This window comes from Rattus rattus, chromosome 12, assembly GCF_011064425.1.
Source record: "Rattus rattus isolate New Zealand chromosome 12, Rrattus_CSIRO_v1, whole genome shotgun sequence".
NCBI classification, from domain to species: domain Eukaryota; kingdom Metazoa; phylum Chordata; class Mammalia; order Rodentia; family Muridae; genus Rattus; species Rattus rattus.
In genome coordinates this window covers 2,701,856-2,710,903 of record NC_046165.1, presented here as the reverse complement: position 1 = coordinate 2,710,903, position 9,048 = coordinate 2,701,856, and positions in this window count along the sequence as shown.

Below are 9,048 nucleotides of genomic sequence, written 5' to 3'. Positions count from 1 at the left end.
AGGAATTTAAAAACTACTGTTTTACACCAAATCGGGTGTGCCAGCTTCTTGCTTTCTCTCTAGGCTGACACCCAGCTTTTCAGGGTTGTAGAATAAGTGTCTTCACTGCTCCTCTGAGAAGTGAGGATCACTGTTTCTCTGTACCAACCCTTCTTCCACTGTTTCTCACTCTGACTACCCTAGGATTCCCTGTAAACACAATGTTTCTTCTCTGTAACAACCGCAATTGGCTTAGCAAGAAGTCACCAGGCTCAGTCAAACTCCCTATGAGGCTTGTTGCTTTGTTTTGTTTTGTCGAAAGAATAAAATAATTCTGAGGAAAGTCACCTGTCAGGGAAGGAGAAGCAGAATAAATGGTGATAAGGATGCCAAGGCTTTCTCTGTGTCCTTTTTTGCTATTTAAAAATTTTAGCTCTATGTATACATTAATTACTCAAAACAATACATTTAAACCATCTGGATAGTAAGATGAAATGAAGGAGACCCTTCAGGTTGACCTCAAGGGGCTGAGCTCTGACTGACCCAGGGCTCTAGGCGTGCCTTGGCATGGGCAGTGTGAAATATCATTTTCCATTTTTGTGGCTGCCGAGTGTTGTGTTAGTTCTCTAACTCCTGAAGTGCAGCCTGTGTTTTGATCGGAGCAGGGGCACATGGCGTAGTTGCACCACTGAGAGCTGGTTGCCTCGGTGGAAATGGCACCCGGCGACGTGTGATGTTGAACTACATCATGGAGGCTGTTGGGTAAGACCCTCGGGGTCGTGTGGAATTATCTTTAATGCGCCAGACAAGAAGATTGTTAACCTGCTTATTACCAACACTTTTCTATTACCGCGGTGGGCCAGTCAGATGACTGGAGGATCAGCCTGACTCCGACAGACCCTGCAGGCCCTGCCAATCTCGTTTGGAAGGGAGTCAGATCTGTTCATTGCTGATAATAGACGGCATGGTAACGCCCCAGGTTGGCTTGTAGGAAATGTGTACCTTGCTTTTCATTTTTTCTCTCTCTTAGCAATAGGAGTCAAATTTGGATTTATCCCGATAAATGAGAGATTTGGGACCTCATGTGATCTAATTGGTCTAAGCTGCTCCTTAATCTCCATTTGCTGACTCTCTGCGCCCCTGTGCACGTGGTACAAATGATCCTGCCTCTGGAGCACACCTGCCCAGATAACCGAGGCAGCTTTGGTGCTGCTTGCAAACCTGAGGTTTTCTGGGGCCCTTGGCTTTATTTTCCCCCCCGCAGGCTAAAGAACAAAGCATTTCTTAGACTTGTTGCTGGGTGGTGGGAACGCACCACCATTTCTGTGGCTGCAGTAAAATACCCTCACTAGGCCAGAAGCGGTCAGGCATTCCTTTGAGCCCTGGCCCAGGAAGCAGAGGCAGGCTGCAGAGTTCTATGAGTTCTTCTTCTCAGAAGAAGTATTCTTATAAGTTCTTCTATCAGTTCATGTAATGGACTTTATGATTTATTTAATGTATATGAGTGTTGGGAGGGACCACATACTACAGTAGCCATGTGGAGGTCAGAGAACAACGTTTGAGAGTAATTCTCTCCTTATACTCTGGATCCCAGAAATTGAACTCAGGAATTAAGGGAAGTGCCATCTCACTGCCCACACCCCACCTCAAAATAGGGTCTCACTGTGTAGCCCAGGCTAGCCTCAAACAGAGGCTATCACAGAGATAGCCTACCTCATCTTCAGAGAGCTGAGATTAAAGACGTGCACCAAAATGCCCAGCCCCTTGGAAATTCACTTATTATTTTTTTAATGAGATAGAGTTTCATGGAACTAGGGTGGCTTCATGTAGTTGAGTATAGTCTTGAATTCTCTTAAATCCTTTTTGCTTGTTTTCATTCTGTGTTCAGGTGCGTGTTTTACCTGTTTTTATTTAAGCGCACTCCCATGCATTCCTAGCGTCCACAGAATTCTGAAGAGGGCATTAGATTCATTGAAACTGAGTTACAGATGGTTGTGAGCCACCATGTGGGTGCTAAGAACAGAAATCTTGTCCTGTGCAAGAGCACCCAGTGCTCTTAACTGTTGAGCAATTTCTCCAACCCCATTTTGATATCTCTCTCTCTTTCTCTCTCTCTCTCTCTCTCTCTCTCTCTCTCTCTCTCTCAAGCTCTCAAGCTTTATTTATTTTATATGAGTACACTGTTACTCCCTTTACACACACCAGAAGAGGGCATCGGATCCCATTGCAGATGGTTGTGAGCCACCATGTGGTTGCTGGGAATTGAACCTTCTGAGAAGAAGAAGGACCTCTGGAAGAGCAGTCAGTGCTCTTAACCACTGAGCCATCTCTCCACTCCCCACATCTTGAACTCTTGATCTTTCTGCTCTCACCTCTTAAGTGCTAGGATTACAGGCATGTGCCTATATCCACTTTATGCACTAGGCATGCTCTAGGCATGGAACCCAGGGCCTCATGCGTGCCAGGCAAATATTTCACCCACTATGCTACATCCCAAGCCTCTCCACATGCCTTCTAGTCAGTCTATAAGAGCCATTCCTTGGCCGAGGAACTCTGAGAAGGTTTCATTTTTACTAGGCACCTCAGGCTCCCTTTGATTCTCCAATCCATTACTGCAAACTCAAAACAATGTAACAATTATTACAATGTGGCTCAAAACAATGTAACAATTATTATCTTACAGTTCTAGAGGTCAGAAGCTCAAAACAGCTCTCATGGGGGGATACATTCAGGTGTACCCGCGGTTCTTCAGGATGCGGTACGGTAAAAGCATTTGGCTGCCTTCCCAGCTTCTAGGGGTCGCATTGCCTTGACTGTGCCCCAGGCTCCATTGTGCTTCCAAGTCTCATATCTGCACTGTGATGTGACTCTCTTGCTTCCTTCTTATAGGGATGCTTATGATGATGTTGGCCCCTCCCATATGATCCAGGATAATCTTCCCTCCTTTAAGACACATGCTGAGTGATACAATCATAGGTTGTAGCAGTTAGGATGTAAACATGTTTGGAGGCCAGGATTCATCCAGCCACACTTGGAAATCCAGAAACTTAGGCTGGGGGAGTAGCTCAGTTGGTAGAGTGCTTATCTAATACGCACAAAGCCCTGGGTTCGATTCCTAGCACTTCATGAAACCAGCTTGGCTAAAATCCTAACACTTGGAAAAGTTCAGGAATTCAGGTCCAGCTTCAACTACGTAGTGAGTAAAAGGCCATCCTGGACAATATGAGACCATATCTCAAAAAAAACCCAAATAAATAATTTATATAGATACATAAGTACTAGAAGAGCTGCAGAGACAAAGTGGAGACCAAGGGCTAGAAGGTCGAGAAGGGCCAGCGCCAGCCTTCTAATCTTAGGGGATGCTGCAGCGTGGGTTGGAAAATCTTGCAGTCAGAAAATCAGACTTCAGGCCTTCCGGAGCCGAAGGGTATTTTAAAGGTTATGCAGTCTAACTTCCACAGCTTAAAGAGAGGGAGCTAAGGCCTGGCAGGCTCACGAGGCGGCCATTAGTTATTCTGCATTTGGCCTAAATCTGAGAGACGTCTCTTCCTCTCTCCCCAAGGAGCCAGACGCAGCCGTCACCCTTATCAAAGGCAGTGCGGGCCGGGAGCGCGGCTGGGAGGGTTTTGTATCTTAGCAGCAGGAGGCAGCAATGATCTCAGAGCCAAGTTCTATCTGTGCCACTGCTTAAAAACCATTCCACAGAACTTCTAATAGGCCTCTTTCTAAGTGCGCCATTCTGAAGTTTGAAACCAGTGACACCGGCCCGCTCAGCCTTTGAGACTCAACTTTGGTGAGGAAAAACCCTACATCCGGCCAGACAGCAAAAGGAAGGAAAGAATGGATTGTGCTAAAGAGCCTTTGGGGTTCCTAACCAAAGAACAAAGGGCTTCATTTTCCTAATGGATCTGCCCTTTCCCACTGGAAAGTTATTTAAATGTTACAGCAAACAGTGAGGTTGATCAGATATTTTCGGCGGAAGAGTCCTAGGAGGCGTCCGTTTGGAGCCAATGCAAAGCTAGATATCCTAAGACAAACAGTGTGGGTTAACTGATTTTTCACGATAATAACAAGGCCGTGTGGTGAAAGTATAACTCACTTCTATCTAGGACAAATGGATTTGTGAACGGCAATGCTAAGATTTCAGCAATCTGGGGCCAGGGTGTAGCTCAGTGGTGGAGCTCCCATCTGGCTGCATGAGGCCCTAAATTCTACACCGGAGCATAGTACTAAAAAAGGCGTTTAGACCTCTTACATCTGGGCCCAGGCGATTCTCAGATCTCTGCAGCTTTATGCCTGCTCTTCGTTGCCCTGAAGACTTTCCCCCCTCCCCCACACCATTCTCTTTTAAAGCCACACCCCATCCTCTGACCCTCTCAGGTGCAAGGCTCTCTTTTGTGCATGTAACTGAAGCTTTACGTGACTTTTATTGATAAATAAAAACTCAAACCCCCAGAGCCATGTTTTTATTATTGGATGGATGGCCACAGAGAAGTGTAAACAGACAAAAGGTATGATCTAGTATCCCGAGACGAGGCCTGCCTGCTCAGTCTCTTAGTACAAAATATTAATCTGTAAATCAGAGATGGGATGAGTGTTCCTGATACTTCTTGGTCTCAGGCTCCATTTTGGCTGAACACGGACTGGGGCCGCAGTGGAGACAGGAAAGTGGAATAGCCCTCACTGGGTGCAGGCAGGAGAGGTCCGGGTGGGTGTGGGAGGCCTTACAGAGGGTTTGAACAGTCTGCCCTGTTGGTATCACATACAAAGCAATAACTCAGTCTTGCAGATATTCGGCATTTGTGTTCCCACTCTGGCTGCATAGGGTTTCTGCGGTCTATTTTTTTTTAATCCAGCTTCTGACAACGCCTTTAAGTGTCGATTCAGAACAAATGGAACGTAGTGACCACTAAAAACAAAACTGCAGAGCTAGAAGACAGAAGAGTGGTGGAGGGTGGACGAGACAGAGGTAGGGCACCACTGGACTAGGGAAGACGGCTGATTGCAGCTTCTCTCGGCTTCTAGGAGACCCGCAGGCATTGTGAAGGGACCTCTGTGGGTCGCGAGCCTGCACTACTCTGTGCGCCTTTTCAGGTCTAACCCATTTGCTTTGACCACCTTTAGCTCGTTCACCACCCCAGGCTCACTGACTGTGTTAGGAGCACGTTGACAATAAAAACAGCGAAAAAGCCCCTCGGAAATGTGAATCTGCTCTGCCATAGAAAATCCAAGTTTCCCTAACTCGCTTCAGAAGCGGCGGAGCGTTGGGTCACAAAAGCCTCCGTGTAGGGAGAGCAAGGAGAGAGGAGGAACCTTGGGTGACTAGGAAAGGGACCAGAGCAATAGGATCACCGAGTGTGGCCAGCGGGGGCAGGCATGGTGTTGGGAAGAGAGGCGGTGCAACCGGCCTTGCCTGCAGAAGCAAGGTGGGGCTGAGTCCGGCTGGGCGGGACTGGGCCGTGGCGAGTGGGGGCCGGGCTAAGCCTGGTGGGATGGGCGTGACCGAGCTCGGCTGGGCGGGGCGTAGGCGGGCCACGTCGGGAAGATGGCGCTGTGTGTGCTGCAGAACACGGTTCGCGGAGCGGCGGCGCTGTCCAGGCTGTGAGTTCAGGTTCCCAGTCCCTGCCGTGCGGCGAAGGCGGTGGCCAGAGTGGTCCCCAGAGCCTTCATGGGCACTGTGGCCTGAAGCCTCTGTGCCCCCTGTCCTTGACCTCTTCCAAGGTCGCTGCGGCTGCTGCCTCCCAGTGGGAGGGCTTTGCAGGGCAATGGGTACAAACGTTGCTGGATTTGCAGGGCTGTCACTAACGCGCTAACGTAGGGGCGCTCTGGCCTCTTGGGCAACAACACACCCAGTACCAATGCGAAGCACAGAGGTTCCCAAATGTTTGGTCTCTCGACCACCCAGTTACCCAGCTAAGGATGATTGAAGGTTCCAAAGAGCTTTTGCCAAAATCTGCTCAAGAAAAACACTGCATTTCTTTTAGGTGAAAAGTGCATAATGCTTTTATATATTTTGAAACAGGATCAGAAATATTTGAGACTGTCACAGAGGGCGACGGAGTTCAAGGCTACACTTATCTACACTAGCAAGTTTGAGGCCTGCCTGGCCTGCATAGCAATACTAGTTGGTAAAAGATCATAGGGGAATGAGGATCAGCCAGAGTTCAGTCTGAGCCAGAGTTCAGTCTTTTACATCCTTTATCTTGTGCGTCATGATTTACCCCAGACCCATGGCGGGACCCACCTCACTTTCTCCTTCGTCTGTGGCCATGTGCCCTGACTCGAGCAATCACTCCTGGAACCTGAGTGGTTAAAGAGTGATCCTGGGCCAGCCCAGAGGTTCCATTTCTGAAGTAGGAAAGGGCCAGTCCTGACCACGCACAGTCACCACTTCTCATAGGCTTGGAGCTTAGTGTGAATTACTTTTTACCTCTACTCATACCACATATCATCTCTACCAAGGGCAGGGACTTAGTAAACCCACTAGAGGAAGTGAAATACTGTCTTGGGCCACCGGGCTACTTCTGGTGGCTCCTTGCTTACTTTTAGAGTGTCCGAACCACTACTGGGCACACAGGAGCCATTCTAGACCTCCAGTGTTGATCCCTGTTTCTGACCCACCAGCATTTGCCCTGAGTTCTAGACTGTCTTGTTATTCGTGCAGATGTCTGTGCATGTAGATATACATATACATGTGCATATTATTAGATGTATAGAACCATCTGTAGCTATTTCTCAAGCTACGCATGAGTCCTTATGATGCTTCTAGTTCTAACACATCACTCAGGGACCCATCTAACTTCTTCCCCAGGCTTGTTCGTAAAGCACCACCCCAACAGTAAGAGAGCTGGCACCGGCTGTCTACCATGCAGGCACTTAATTGTTCAGTCCTAGCAAGCATATGAATAATTAGCTCAAGCCCATTGGGAAGAAGTCCACTCCAGTCTCATGGGCTCCATTTATGCCTAGAATTACTTAGGTCAGCAAAATAATTTCCTTTTTCTTTCTTTTCTTTCTTCAAAGCCCTTGTGTACAATTGGTGCTTTTCTCTATCTGCATTCTTCCCAGGTACCCGCTACACCACAGACGGTTTAGTTTTTGCATTTTCTTTATTTTGTGTGTGTGTGTGTGTGTGTGTGTGTGAACGTCAGCACAAACATACTACAGTCTGTATGTGGCCGTCAGAAGACCGTTCTCAGGAGTTGACTTTCTTCCACTATGGACTCCAGGGATGAAAGCCAGGTTGTCAGGCCTGTGTAACATAGAATTTTATCATTGATCCACTTCATTTAGAGCATCAAAGAATTAGTCTTTTTATATTGGGGATTTTTATTTAACAGTAGGTGTATCAAATTCCTTCATGTCTCTCATGACTTAATAACTCAGTTCTTTGTACTGCCAAGTAATATCCCATTGTGTAACTGTACCACAGTTGGCTTATATACAGTTTGCTATTGAAGGATATTTTGGTTGTGCCCAGTTTTTGTTGGTTGTGCAGAAGCCTTCACTATGTGCTTGTGTGTAGACATAATTACCGAGGAATGTGACTGTTGAATTCTTTCAGAAGATTGTGTTTAGTTTTATGAGAAGATGCCACGGTCGCCGCACCGTCTTATCTGTGAATGAGAGTGTGTTCTGTCACTGTTGGTTAAAGAACAGTCAACAATTCTAACTGGTATGTATGTGGCTATCGTCTCTTGTTTTCGGTTTGTTTGAACCTGAAATCCCCTTAGATGATGCTGTGATGGTTTGAGTGAGAATGGCCCTCAGAGGCTGATATACTTGAATGTTTGGTCCCCTGGTGGTGGAACTGTTTGGGGAAGATGAGGAGGTGTGTCCTCCTTGGTATGTCTCTGGGGTCTGGCTTTTGTGCAACCTTCCAATGCGATCTGCCATCTGTGTATGTTCTTTGTAAATTCGTCCCAACTACTTTGCTGATTTCTGAATTGTGTTGTTTGTAATACTGTGTCACTGTGATACAGTAAGGGTGTATATTTGGTTTCTGTCCCCGTTTCCTGGAACAGAGCCCTAAATCAGCATCAGTTGGTAGCATCGTAGGTCTTTATGGGCTGTCTGTCCTACTGTTTGACAATGTTTCCATTGCTTTGCAGACACTGTACTCTATGACTGACCTTGTCTGCTGTGTTGTGATGGCTCTCCTGGGCCTTTTGCTTCTTTACATAAACTTCAGAATTAGTTTGTTAATGCCACAGACTGATTTGCTGGGATTTGATCAGTATTGTTTTGAAGTCCATACAGTAAGTCGGAGGAATTAGTATCTTAAGAATCTTGTGTCTTGAGATGGGAGACACGGCTCAGCAGTTAAGAGAGAGTATTGGCTGCTATTGCAGAAGACTTGGGTTCAATTTCCATTACCCACATGTCAGCTTATAACCAGTCACTCCAATTCTAAGGGATCAGATGTCCTCTCTGGCCTCCTTGTGCACTGCACACATGATACACAAATATTCATGCTGGCAAATCATTTATACCCATAGAAATAAGTTACTTTAAAAAACTGGAGACATGCCCGGCAGTGGTGCCACACATTTTTAATCCCAGCAGTTGGGAGGCAGAGGCAGAGGCAGGTGGATCTCTGTGAGTTCAAAGCCAACCTGGTCTACAGAATGAGTTATAGGACAGTCAGGGGTAAGACAGAGAAATCTTGTCTCAAAAAAAACCCAAAATAAATAGAGAGATGCACATGTATGTATATAGTTTTCTGCTAAAGTTATTTTGACTATAGAGTAACAGCTACATTGTAATATACTTCCATCAGCTGAATGTAGAGTTTATAGTTACATTGTAATATATCCATCAGCAGTTCATTCACGATATTTTTCGTTGTCCCATTCCTAATGATCCTTGTTTGTCAGAATGTAACCAATTTGGATGTTGTATTGGTATAGAGGAAACTGCCTTGTTTCTCAGAATGTATCCAATCTAGATGCTGCATTGGTAGTGTTCACCCCTTGGTTCCTGGCTTCCTTCACTTGGCTTAACACTTTGAAGCCTTCTCAGGCTGTAGTGTGTATCAGAACTTTATTTTTATAGGTGGTCATGTGCTGC